This window comes from Phalangium opilio, unplaced genomic scaffold (assembly GCF_054372755.1).
Source record: "Phalangium opilio isolate 3A_F unplaced genomic scaffold, DU_Popi_V2 ptg000537l_1, whole genome shotgun sequence".
NCBI classification, from domain to species: Eukaryota; Metazoa; Arthropoda; class Arachnida; order Opiliones; family Phalangiidae; genus Phalangium; species Phalangium opilio.
In genome coordinates, this window is record NW_028324243.1 from 596,165 (window position 1) to 608,576 (window position 12,412).

The following is a 12,412-nucleotide window of genomic DNA, read 5'->3' on the forward strand; positions in this document are numbered from 1 at the left end:
CCTTAAAAGAATGGGCTTTTTCAAAATATAAAATAATGAATATTGAAATTAAATTAAATTGTCTCTTATTGCAAAATAATTACCGTTTAATTAGTATTAAAAACGAGGACTGCTGCGCCATCCGCCATTGCAGGGTTCATACAAACCGGGAAAACCTGGAAAAAATCAGGGAAATAAATAGTTGACAAAAACCGCAGGGAAATTTCGGATTTTTAGTAAAATTCAGGGAAATTTGCGTCAAACAGGGGCCGAGTAATTAAGCAAAATAAACATGCACTCCATAGGATTAACATTACACTATACTTTGGAGGCTCGTAACTCTGGTTATATAAGAGATACGGGGATGTCCTTCGAGTATGTAATAGTCCTATTTGCCCCCCCCCCCTCCTCCTTGGTTAACATTTGCTCCAAAGGATACTCCATTTACGGGAAAAACCTGGAGAATTCAGCGAAGTATATGGGGAAAAAATCTGGAAATCTCAGGGAAATTTGTTTTCCAAAAGTTGTATGAACCCTACATTGGTTTAGTGACGTCTGCTAAATCGAACCTACCTTACCTCTCTCAGCCTGTGAGAAATAGCACACTTCACTTCCTCTGGTCCAAAACCAGTTTATTAATTGCTTGGACTAGTTTTTTAATTCAAGAAGTGGGGGTTACTGGTCCTCGGGACCAGTTTATTAATTGCGAATCTATAGGAGAACAAAGGCTGGGACCAGTCCGGAGACCAGTTTATTATTTCGGACACTAGGGGGTCACTGGTCCCAAGGACTAGTTTAAAAATTAACCTTATTTCCTAGACTGCCTGTGAGAATTCTACCAATCCCTTTAGGGGCGAGTGATTCGATTTAGCAGACTCCACTAAACCAATGGCGGGTGGCCCAGTAGTAATCTTTTTTAAGACTAATTAAATGGCAATTATTTTGAAATATTTTTTAATTAATATTTTTCCTTTTATATTTAGAAACAGGCCGTTCATGTTATGTTATGTGAACTTTTCCTTCAGCTCCATAAGTGCGTATTCAAAGACTTGAAATGTTTGAAATTATCGCGATTTTAATTTAACTACCACTTGTATTCATTTCAAGCACTTTAAATTGGTTCTAAGATAAAATATTTTGGTTGTGCTCTTTCGACGGACGGACTAACCAGAAACAAAGCAGTGGGAAGAACTGAATTTTTTTTGCCGGTTTTAGAAACGTTCCTAAATATAATTCCATCTTAAAGGTGGTTTTCACTGATCTGATTCCGCGCTGTTTTTTCAGATGTAACTTGCCACAAATTTTGGCGTTTTCTGGGCGGTTAAAGCATAGCGCGGCTCCAGTGGATCCCCTACAAGGTGACTTTCCTTAAGAACTCCAGTTTTGGCTTGGCGAAGCTAGAGGCATTTGTGGGCGGGGTTTATACGTGCTTGTATAAATCCCTCCCACTAGCCTTTTCCAAGCGAAACCCGGAGCTCAGGAGCTGAGGAGGAAAGTCCCCTTGTAGGGGATTCACTGGAGCCGCGCTATGCTTTAAGTACGGAATTGGTTTTCTATTTTTCCTCAGATTTTTACAAAAAGGAAAGCGGTGTCCAATAGGAAGCGACGAATGTGTGTGACGTCATAGGCGTGGTTTTGGTCAGCTGACGAGAAGTTTTTTCAAGTAGGGTAGAAAGAGGGGAGTTGAAGCGAGCAGCTTTGGCAATGCATTTTTTGAGTTCTCGCTTTTCTTTTTTATTAATTTGTTATATTTTCCTCCTAATATCTGGTTCACCGTATTTCAACCAATAAGAGGGCGGAGAAAGATGCGCGCGCACACCGGAAGCTTAGAGGAAAACTTCCAAAGTGAGAACACTCCAGCCAAACCTACTCCCCCTCTTTCACCCTCTTTGGTTTTTTCGGCGGCATTTTTTCAGTTGAAAGTGTTTTGGTTTTCGAGTTGAATTTCTAAAAATATTTAGTCTCAAAGAATTTTTTTTGGAATTTTGGCTTAATTATTACTCATATGATAAAACTGAACGGTTTTAAAAAGACAATAAAGTTTAAGAAAATTGATGTGTCCATAAGTTCATAAAATATGTTCCATAAGTTTGTCACTGGATACTGAGAGCTTGTCATGAAGTGACGTAGGTGAAACGACATAGATTCTCGTAAAGCGACGCCATGTGAGGCGCTGTCAAAAGCTTAGTACAGACTACCATGATGTGTTTCGTAAGAAATACTAACCGAAATCGATCAAGTTGTTGCTGAGAAACAGAATAAGATATATTATCACGTTAGCTGGGCTTCAGTTAAATTTTAAATTAAATTACCATGCAAGGTCCGACGAACTTATCTTACTATTTTTTTACACTAATCTAGACAATTTTGTAGTGATTTTATGGGTTGAACAGTGAAAGAAAACGTTTGAACACTTTTACCCTAGTATTCGAGCTGGCAGTGGAAGAGGTACGGGGTTAGCTAAGAGTTGATCGCACTTTTATATATTAACATTAATAAATTGACTTAAGTCTTATCACTTATCCATGTGAAACCAAAAGAAATAATTAACATATATTAAATTTTAGTTCAATATTGAAACCGAGCAATTTCCACAAGATATTTTCATAACCAAAAGTAGGTTATATCAAGGATGATGAGGGATCGAGGACGTTCAATCTGATAGAAATTGGCTTTCTATCTGTGGAACGCCTCGAGTCCGGTGGAACAGTAGAAATAGGGGAGAAATACTCGGATAATTGGCGGCGGTCTACGTTAGACGAATCAGGAAGACCGCCCGCCATTTTTCCTTGTATTCCTCTCATTTTCTAGCGTCCCGCCAAACCTGAGTCGTTCCACAGTTAGAGGGCCGATTTCTCTCAGAATACGCTTCATCCCACCATCAACCTTGCTTATACGCTTGTAATCTCCGTGATCTACTAGGCCTACAAGAGCAGTATAAATCCCCGTATCACTTCATAGCTTAAAACTAACACCGCCGGAATAAGACTGACTGAAAATATGATGATTAAGAGACGCGTTTGGTCGTCACTGTCGTTGAATATTTCATCTTCAAAGTTAGTTTCCGAAGTGACGCATCTAGAGTCTGTCAACCAATAGTGTAGTTCTAAAGCTTTATCGCACAAGCAAGCAGACGCCGCAAATCGAATTCTGCAAAAGTTAATGAAGTTTTTCATCATTCTGAATTTGTTCCGCTGCAGGTTTTAGGGTTACTTCAGAAATTAACACATAATTGTACCACACTGAAGATTAATTTTCGAATTATTTTTTTTTTCGAAACTAAGCAAATAAGACCTACTATCGAAGTAATTATTAGATTGTTTTCATGACATTCTCAAAAGTTTATAAAACACATCAATTCGTTATCAGTATTTCATACTTTTATAAGATACGTTCCATAATTATGACACTACCTATGCTTCGTAAGGCTAGACACTTACTGAGAGCTTGTGCGAGAAAGACAAGCGAGAATTGAGTACACTCGGTTTTGCAGTCCATCTTCCTATTTAGTCTGTATTAAGCCTTTCACAGCATCTCACCAGACGTCGCTTTGCGAGAATCCATGACGTTTCACCTACGTCACTTCATGACAAGCTCTCAGCAAGGATGATAGGGGGTGGATACAAATTCTGAGAGAAATACGCGCCGTAACTTCGGAAACGATTGGGTCTGGTGGGACGCTAAAAATGGAGGAGGAATACTCGGGACGAAAGGCAGGTGGGCTACCTAAGAACTAGACCGTAATTAGCGCCATCGTGTTGGCCTAATTTTGCATACATATACCAAAGTTATTTTAAACTTTTTTTCTCATAAATAAAATTTGCAATTAATACACTAAATTCTAGGAGAGCGATAGCTCTCTTAGATAAGACTTCATACTGCTCTTAATGTATAAGGAGGGTTTTTTGTTTGGATGTAACTTTTTTTGTATTGTTTCAACTGTTTTGAAAATATTCCACAGCACTACAATTCGGGCCCTCAATATGTAGTTAAAATTTCAAAAAGATCCACCCATTAGTTAATTTTATAAAAAATAAAGTTGCTAAGGGTGGTTTTCATTTCAATAAAATTAGTCAGTGTTTTTGGTGAAAAAGTTAAATTTTCCCATAGAAATAACATGGAGTTTTTCTCAAATTTAGCCATTTTGTCGCAACCGTTTTGAAATGAAATATTCGTTTAATACGTTTGGGAACGGTTTTATATCAAAGTATAAATCTTTTTCTAGGCCCATTTTTAAGGTTTTTGAGAAAAATTAAGTTTAAGTGCCAAATTTCATGTTTTTTAATCATGCTTTGACTTACGTTGTTGCACCCTATATGTCATACTGTTGGACTTACGGCGTTTTACCGTGGATAAAGCCGAGGAGAAAGCCACTCTTGCACATACGCTGTTTTACCGCGGACTTTTATTTGATTTTACTCTCTTTCGTTGCAAAAACTAAATGATTTTAGGTAATTAAGCTAGACTAACGATTACAGGTAATTAAGCTAGATTAACGATTACAGGTAATTAAGCTAGATTAACGATTACAGGTAATTAAGCTAGATTAACGATTACAGGTAATTAAGCTAGATTAACGATTACAGGTAATTAAGCTAGATTAATGATTACAGGTAATTAAGCTAGATAAACGATTACAGGTAATTAAGCTAGATTAACGATTACAGGTAATTAAGCTAGATTACCGGTGGCGGGTAATTAAGCTAGATTAACGATTACAGGTAATTAAGCTAGATTACCGGTGGCGGGTAATTAAGCTAGATTACCGGTGGCGGGTAATTAAGCTAGATTACCGATGGCGGGTAATTAAGCTAGATTACCGATGGCGGGTAATTAAGCTAGATTACCGATGGCGGGTAATTAAGCTAGATTACCGATGGCGGGTAATTAAGCTAGATTACCGATGGCGGGTAATTAAGCTAGATTACCGGTGGCGGGTAATTAAGCTAGATTACCGGTGGCGGGTAATTAAGCTAGATTACCGGTGGCGGGTAATTAAGCTAGATTACCGATGGCGGGTAATTAAGCTAGATTACCGGTGGCGGGTAATTAAGCTAGATTACCGATGGCGGGTAATTAAGCTAGATTACCGATGGCGGGTAATTAAGCTAGATTACCGATGGCGGGTAATTAAGCTAGATTACCGATGGCGGGTAATTAAGCTAGATTACCGATGGCGGTTAATTAAGCTAGATTACCGGTGGCGGGTAATTAAGCTAGATTACCGAAGGCGGGTAATTAAGCTAGATTACCGATGGCGGGTAATTAAGCTAGATTACCGATGGCGGGTAATTAACTAGATTACCGGTGGCGGTTAATTAAGCTAGATTACCGGTGGCGGGTAATTAAGCTAGATTACCGGTGGCGGGTAATTAAGCTAGATTACCGATGGCGGGTAATTAAGCTAGATTACCGATGGCGGGTAATTAAGCTAGATTACCGGTGGCGGGTAATTAAGCTAGATTACCGGTGGCGGGTAATTAAGCTAGATTACCGATGGCGGGTAATTAAGCTAGATTACCGATGGCGGGTAATTAAGCTAGATTACCGATGGCGGGTAATTAAGCTAGATTACCGATGGCGGGTAATTAAGCTAGATTACCGATGGCGGGTAATTAAGCTAGATTACCGATGGCGGGTAATTAAGCTAGATTACCGATGGCGGGTAATTAAGCTAGATTACCGATGGCGGGTAATTAAGCTAGACTGCCGATAAGCATATGACTTGTGTTGGTGCACAATTCTTTGACATCTGTTGGTGCTCAGATCTATGGAATTCTCAGGTCTACTTAATCTTTTTGTGGTATAACTACCGCTTGCTCTGTGATTTGCATGTGAAAATGACGGGAAAGCAATTTTCGTTTGACTGGACGTTGATTGTCAAGTCAAGCAGTGAGGTTTGAAGTTATGTAATAGATGCTTGGTCAGTTCAAAAGCTTTAACTAATGTAAGTGCAACGCCCTAAAACGTTTTCTCTCCTAAGGTTTCTAAACTATTTCAATTAATATTAAGACTGAAGTAACAGATATTAATAAAAACTGTCTTTGTAGACAAAGACGGGAAAAAGTAAGAGATAAGTGTAGAAAATTAAATGCCTGAAGGGTATGGTCCCATTTCTCCCAATTCTGTGTTTCCCAAAATACATTTTTATCCCAAACTTTCCGATTCCCAGTTCTCCCAATCTTATATTTCCCAATCGGAATTTTTATCCCAAACTATTCAATTCTCATTTCTCCCAAGCGAATGGTTTCGTCTAATATTTTGTGCTTCAAAGGGTTGGTTTCAAAACGACTTGGATTATTTTTAATGCGAACAGGTTAGGTTAGGTTAGGTTAGGTTCCGGTTAGGTTCAGTTAGGTTAGGGTAGGTTAGGTTTGGTTAGGTTAGGTTCAGGTTAGGTTAGGTTCAGGTTAGGTTAGGTTCAGGTTAGGTTTGGTTCAGGTTAGGTTTGGTTAGGTTTGGTTAGGTTAGGTTCAGGTTAGGTTAGGTTAGGTTAGGTTAGGTTTGGTTAGGTTAGGTTTGGTTAGGTTAGGATAGGTTAGGTTAGGTTAAATAATTTTCCTACCAATTAATGTGAAGTGTTATTCTAAATGTATTATATTTTTCTGCTAGATCCACGAGAAAGTTCGTGTTTTATAAATAATTTAACTATGGTACGCCTTTTCCAAAATATTAATGTTTAACTTCATTGACTTCTCAAATAATATGCCTTTTCCAAAACATTACTGTTATGTTAGGTTAGGTTTGGGTTGGTTAGGTTAGTAATATTTTATAAATCATTTAACTATGGTACGCCTTTTCCAAAATATTGATGTTTAGCTTCATTTACTTCTCAAATAATATGCCTTTTCCAAAACATTACTGTTATGTTAGGTTAGGTTTGGTTTGGTTAAGTTAGGTTAGTAATATTTTATAAATCATTTAACAATGTTACGCCTTTTCCAAAATATTGACGTTTAGCTTCATTGACTTTTCAAATAATATGCCTTTTCCAAAACATTACTGTTATGTTATGTTAGGTTAGGTTTGGTTTGGTTAGGAGGACGTCTCTTCCTCTTTGGAGCGGTTATACACTTAAAGTAAGTGTATCCCTTATGAAATGAAAAAAGAAATAAATAAAACCATCAAATTCTACTCTATTTGAGTCTTTTTGGGTATGCAATATTGGGTTAGTTGGAATAGGAGAACTGGGAATTGGGTTGAATGATGTTTGGGTTAATGGGAATTGGGTGTTTAAAATTGGGTGAAATAGGGGGTAACCTGTTCGACCACCAAACAGAAAATACAAGATTCAGGAGGAAAGAATAAAACAACTAAAAAGAGAACTGGATGCGGGGAGAAAAACTCCATTTGGATATCTAGAAATCATAAAATGGAAATTCAAACTAAACTGAATATGTAAAACATATCATTGGTAATAAAACAAAAAATTCTCTTTGAATTTATTAACATATGTTTTATGCTGAATTGGGAGAAAAGAAATTGGGGGAAAAGACATAGTGTTGGGTCAAATGGGATTGGGAGATATGGGAATTGGGACAAACGGTTTGGGTTAAATGGGAGTAAATCGCCTGAAGTAACAGATATTAAATTTTCACTTTTGAACACATGATTATAAAACATCAATTATTTGAAAAAATTCTTATCTTAGTTTTTTTCACCAAAATTTCATATGCGGAAAATTTTTTTAACATTTTTTACCCTAGTATTTTGCTCCGAATATTAGCTCTAGAAAAAGGCTTCTTCAAGAATTTTTTAAAGGATACTAGCTTGATACTACGTTTTACCAGGGAGGAGAGACTGACATGGTCTTTAAGAAGGTTCAAATACTTGCATATCTGAAAAAATTGAGATTTACGAGTTTAATTTTTATATTTTTAAATGAAAAATATTGCGAAGCGGAAAGTAACATATTCAGTTTTATTCTGATGTTGATATTAGTGCCGAAAAGATCTGTAGATTGATCGTGATCATTAGAGAGCTCTTCATTACGTCAATTTTTGAAACTTCGAAAACTTTGAAATTAACGAACACTTCTTGTTTTGATACGGTTTTTACTTTATCGGCTATTAACGTTTTTCTGTCCAATTTATTCTCCTCAACCTGATTGGAATATTTCAGAGAAAAAATGGAAAACGCGTATTATTTTTAAAATGATATATAAGTGTCATATTAGAATATTTTTACTAAAGTAATTTTGATGAAAAAAAACTAAGATAAGAATTTTTTCAAATAATTGATGTTTTATAATCATGTGTTCAAAAGTGAAAATTTAATATCTGTTACTTCAGGCATTTAATTTTCTACACTTATCTCTTACTTTTTCCCGTCTTTGTCTACAAAGACAGTTTTTATTAATTTTATATAGAGATAATATTTAATAATTATGGTTTCGAAATTGTTGCTAAAATAATAGTGCACGTAGAGGACGCTGCAATAGGGAAACGCCGGTAGGAATTTCTTTGACGGCGCTAAACGCGTCTGATGGAGTTTTTTGTTCCTCTTCCAAGGGGGATTGAAAGGATTATAAGATTAAACATTTAATTAAATAGTGTTTTTAACTTCTAACTATAGCGTAAAATGATCATTTTTATGCGCGAAAGAAGAAAAGATTTATTAATCAATGTAAGTTTTTTCAAACATAGTAAAATCATGTTTGGTTTCATTACTATGCGTTAGAAGTTAAATTCCATTTTTTTAACAAAATGATTAATCTTTTCAATTGTCCTTGATATAGGAAGTAACAACTCTAGCGCGTTTAAATAAATCCCTACCGGTGTTTGCCTATTGCAGCGTCATATACGTACGCTATTATTTTTGCAACAATTTCGAAGCAATAATTATTAAATATTATCTCTATATAAAATTTAGTGTATTAATTGCAAATTTTATTTATGAGAAAAAAAGTTTGAAATAACTTTGGCATATGTATGCAAAATTAGGCCAACACGATGGCGCTAATTAGGGTCTAGTTCTTAGGTAGCCCACCTGCCTTTCGTCCCGAGTATTCCTCCTCCATTTTTAGCGTCCCACCAGATCCAATCGTTTCCGAAGTTACGGCGCGTATTTCTCTCAGAATTCGTATCCACCCCCTATCATCCTTGCTCTCAGTAACCAGTGACAAACCTAAGAAACATATCTTATGAAATTATGGTAAATGGTAATGCAAGGAAGATATGTTCCCTTAAAACTGGACTGTTCGCATAGCCTTTGATTTGTGTTAATTTAAATTTAGTTTGAGGACGAATTTTTAACACCATACGTCTCTTCCATCCAATACATCGTCCTTTCCAGTTATAATGATAAGCAAATCTCTAATTACAGATCAAATGAGGCTGAGAAATAAGGCGTTGGCCCTCGACGAATGTTCACTTTAAAAAATAGTTGGGCCTACTTAAAAATTAAATGTTTGGGGATCTACAGACTTTCTGGCCACTCTATTCATTAAAAAGCTTCAAGGTTACCCATATTAAGGGGCTAGTGTCCAGTACATATATTTACAGTGCTTGGGCTCTACTGGACACATGTCCAGTTTAAAACAAATCCTTATCTCTCAGCCTGGTACACATTTTTATCGCCGACTGAAGGGCTGTTAGGGTAAAGAAGAATAGAATTTTGCGCGCTCTTACATTCTATTGATGTTTTCCAACATGTCCTTGTTGATGGAATTATTTCTCTTGATTTGAAACGCCGCAGAAACCATTGTTAAGGGAAATGGTGACATGTAAAACAATGGCCGGGCATCTTCTTTCGTTAGAGTTTCCTTGCAGTAGTTTTCGACATCATCTATTTCATCATTCCAGACGACAAACACCCCCTTTCCCTTCGACACACTCGCCATAAAATCTCTCATATCGGGTTTTTCGTCTATACGTCTACTGTCAATTTCCTTGCCTTCAATTCCAGGTATTGACTTCATTGAAAAAGATGTCAAAGATATATTTTTGACCATCCAGATTGCAAAATTAAAAATAGTGTAGCAAGTGAAGAAATTGAAGGTAAAATTCTACTTCAAAGCCAAAAATAACCTATTAAATGGTATCATAATTTCACGAGATATGTTCGATAAGTGTGTCACTGGTTACTGAGAGCTTGTCATGAAGTGACCAAGGTAAAACGTCATAGATTCCGGTAAAGCTTCTAGAGACTTACTGAGAACTTGTTTTACAACAACACGAGAATTGACTACACGCGGTTTTTTAGACCATCTTCCAATTAAGTCTGTACGAAGCCTTTGACAGCACCTCACCAGGCGTCGCTTTACGAGAATCTATGAACTACGTCACTTCATGACAAGCTCTCAGTAACCACTGAAAAACTTATGGAACATATCTAATCAACTTATGATATTCGAGATTTACGAGAGTTATCGTGGGCCATGCCATAACCTGTCGGCGGCGTTTAGTTATTGGCTGACATTTCCTGTAGTCGAACGCGCTCCCTAGCCCTGACAGTAAAAGGGGGTGGTGACCTCGTAAGTTACGTATAGATGATGGCACTGGCCTAACTTCAAACTGACTTGATGTACATACATTGGCTCTGGGGACACTAGGTCAAAAACATTTCTTACTTTTAAGAAGTCGATCATAGCATCGGAATTGACAGATGCGTAGAATTTAAGGTCTTTTACACGCAGTATGTCTTTCAAATTGTTAATGATAATTTTCTGGCCGATTAAAACATCAGCGGTGATGAATGACAACAAGGCAATGTTCGTCACGATTAAAGTAACAAACCAAATATTCAGTAAATGCTTGGATATTCCATGATTCAGTTTTAAAACCCAACCTGCGGAGGTTAAGATAAAGGCTGGAAGAGGTAATTGAAACGAATTCTTTGTTTAAAACTTACTTTTTTGTAACAGGGGTGCGAAATACATCCATAGGAATGATCCAAATTGATTCGACTTTTCGAACCATTTCGTCAAAGCAGCGAGAATCAAAATCGTCATGAATAACAATCCAAGGAACTGAAAAACAATGTTTGAAATTACTCCATTGTGAACAGCTCTTACTAAACAATATGACGAAGATTGCGTTTAAATCCGCAAATATAAGTTTATAAGATATGCTGCATTCTAAGTACAAAACTTATTCACGTCAATCCCAAGGCTCTTTACTCCCACGTCTCGCGTTCCCTGAACCCCATAGGTCGTCTGTTGGTTGTCGACAACCCTACTGGCGTTACACTTCGGGACCCCGCTGAGATTGTTGAGGCCCTCCATTTTTATTTTCAGTCGGTCTTTAATCCGAAACCCCACGAGGAGGCGGTTTATCTCGGGGACTTTATGTTGCTTCTGACGAGACCGCGCTCCAAGTTGAAATGGAGCCCTCGGATTTTGGTTTGTCCTATGTGGAAGTTCGCCGCTACTTGCGACGTTTGCGGCTCGACAAATCTCCTGGCCCAGATGATCTTCATCCGCGGCTCCAGCGCGAGGGTGCCACGATTTTGGCTGCACCCCGGTTGGCCATATTTCAACGGTCAATTTTGTCGGGTGTCGTTCCTACTATTTGGAGGAGGGCAAACATTACGGCTATCAAGATTCAAGAAGTCTCCCTCTTCCTGCTCGGTCACGAATTTTCAAGGCATTAGCTTGACCTGTTTACCATGTAAACAATTGGAACTGTATGTCCGGGATGCTCTTGTCTCCTTCCTAACATCTCGGAATTTCTTTACGCCTGACCAACACGGTTTTTGGATGAAACGGTCGTGTTTCACAAACTTGTTGAGCACCCTTGAGAACGCCTCCCGTTATCTCGATTCGGGTGCCTCGGTCGACTTAATCTATTTTGATTTGCGCAAAGTATTTAACACGGTCCCGCATTCGGTGTTACTTCGGAAACTAGAATGGCTTGGCGTGCCCTTCACGATTGTGACCTGGATTGCGGAATTTCTCCGCAATCGATTTCAGCGCGTAGCACTTCGGGGTGTTTACTCCTCGTGGTGTGAAGTGGCCAGTGGTGTACCTCAGGGTTCGGTACTGGGGCCCATGCTCTTTATTGTTTACGTCAACGACCTCCCGCGTGCTCTCCGACACTCGTTTGTGAGCCTGTTTGCGGACGATTCCAAGGTTGGGCGGGGCATTCGCACGCCCGCTGACTCTCTCGCGCTGCAGCGGGATGTGGATGCTCTTGCGGTGTGGGCCAGCTCGAACGGCATGAGTTTCAACCCCACCAAATCAGTGGTCCTGCATTGCGGCAAAAATGACCCTCGCTTTCAGTACCGTTTGGCCGGTAGGCCTATTGAGGCTCAAACTGTTGTGCGGGACCTCGGGGTTATGTTGGCTGGTGGTATGCTGGGGGATACCCATAGTAGAGTGACGGCGGCCCGTGGCTTCCGTTCTCTTCACATTTTAAAGCGCTCCTTTTCGCATTTTAGCGTCAGCCGTCAGGTCATTTGGCGTCCTATATAAAACTTACATCCGCCCTCATCT

At 38.4% G+C, this 12,412-nt stretch overlaps 1 long non-coding RNA gene across 1 annotated transcript in view; it reads right to left on the reverse strand.

Annotated features, from left to right (window-relative positions):
- Positions 1–12,412, reverse strand: part of LOC149588658 (uncharacterized) — a 422,944-nt gene that overhangs the window by 406,910 nt on the left and 3,622 nt on the right. Inside the window, exon 2 of the long non-coding RNA XR_016379805.1 lies at positions 10,831–10,948. This is a non-coding gene — a long non-coding RNA (uncharacterized LOC149588658). The remainder of the gene's footprint in view (positions 1–10,830; positions 10,949–12,412) is intronic.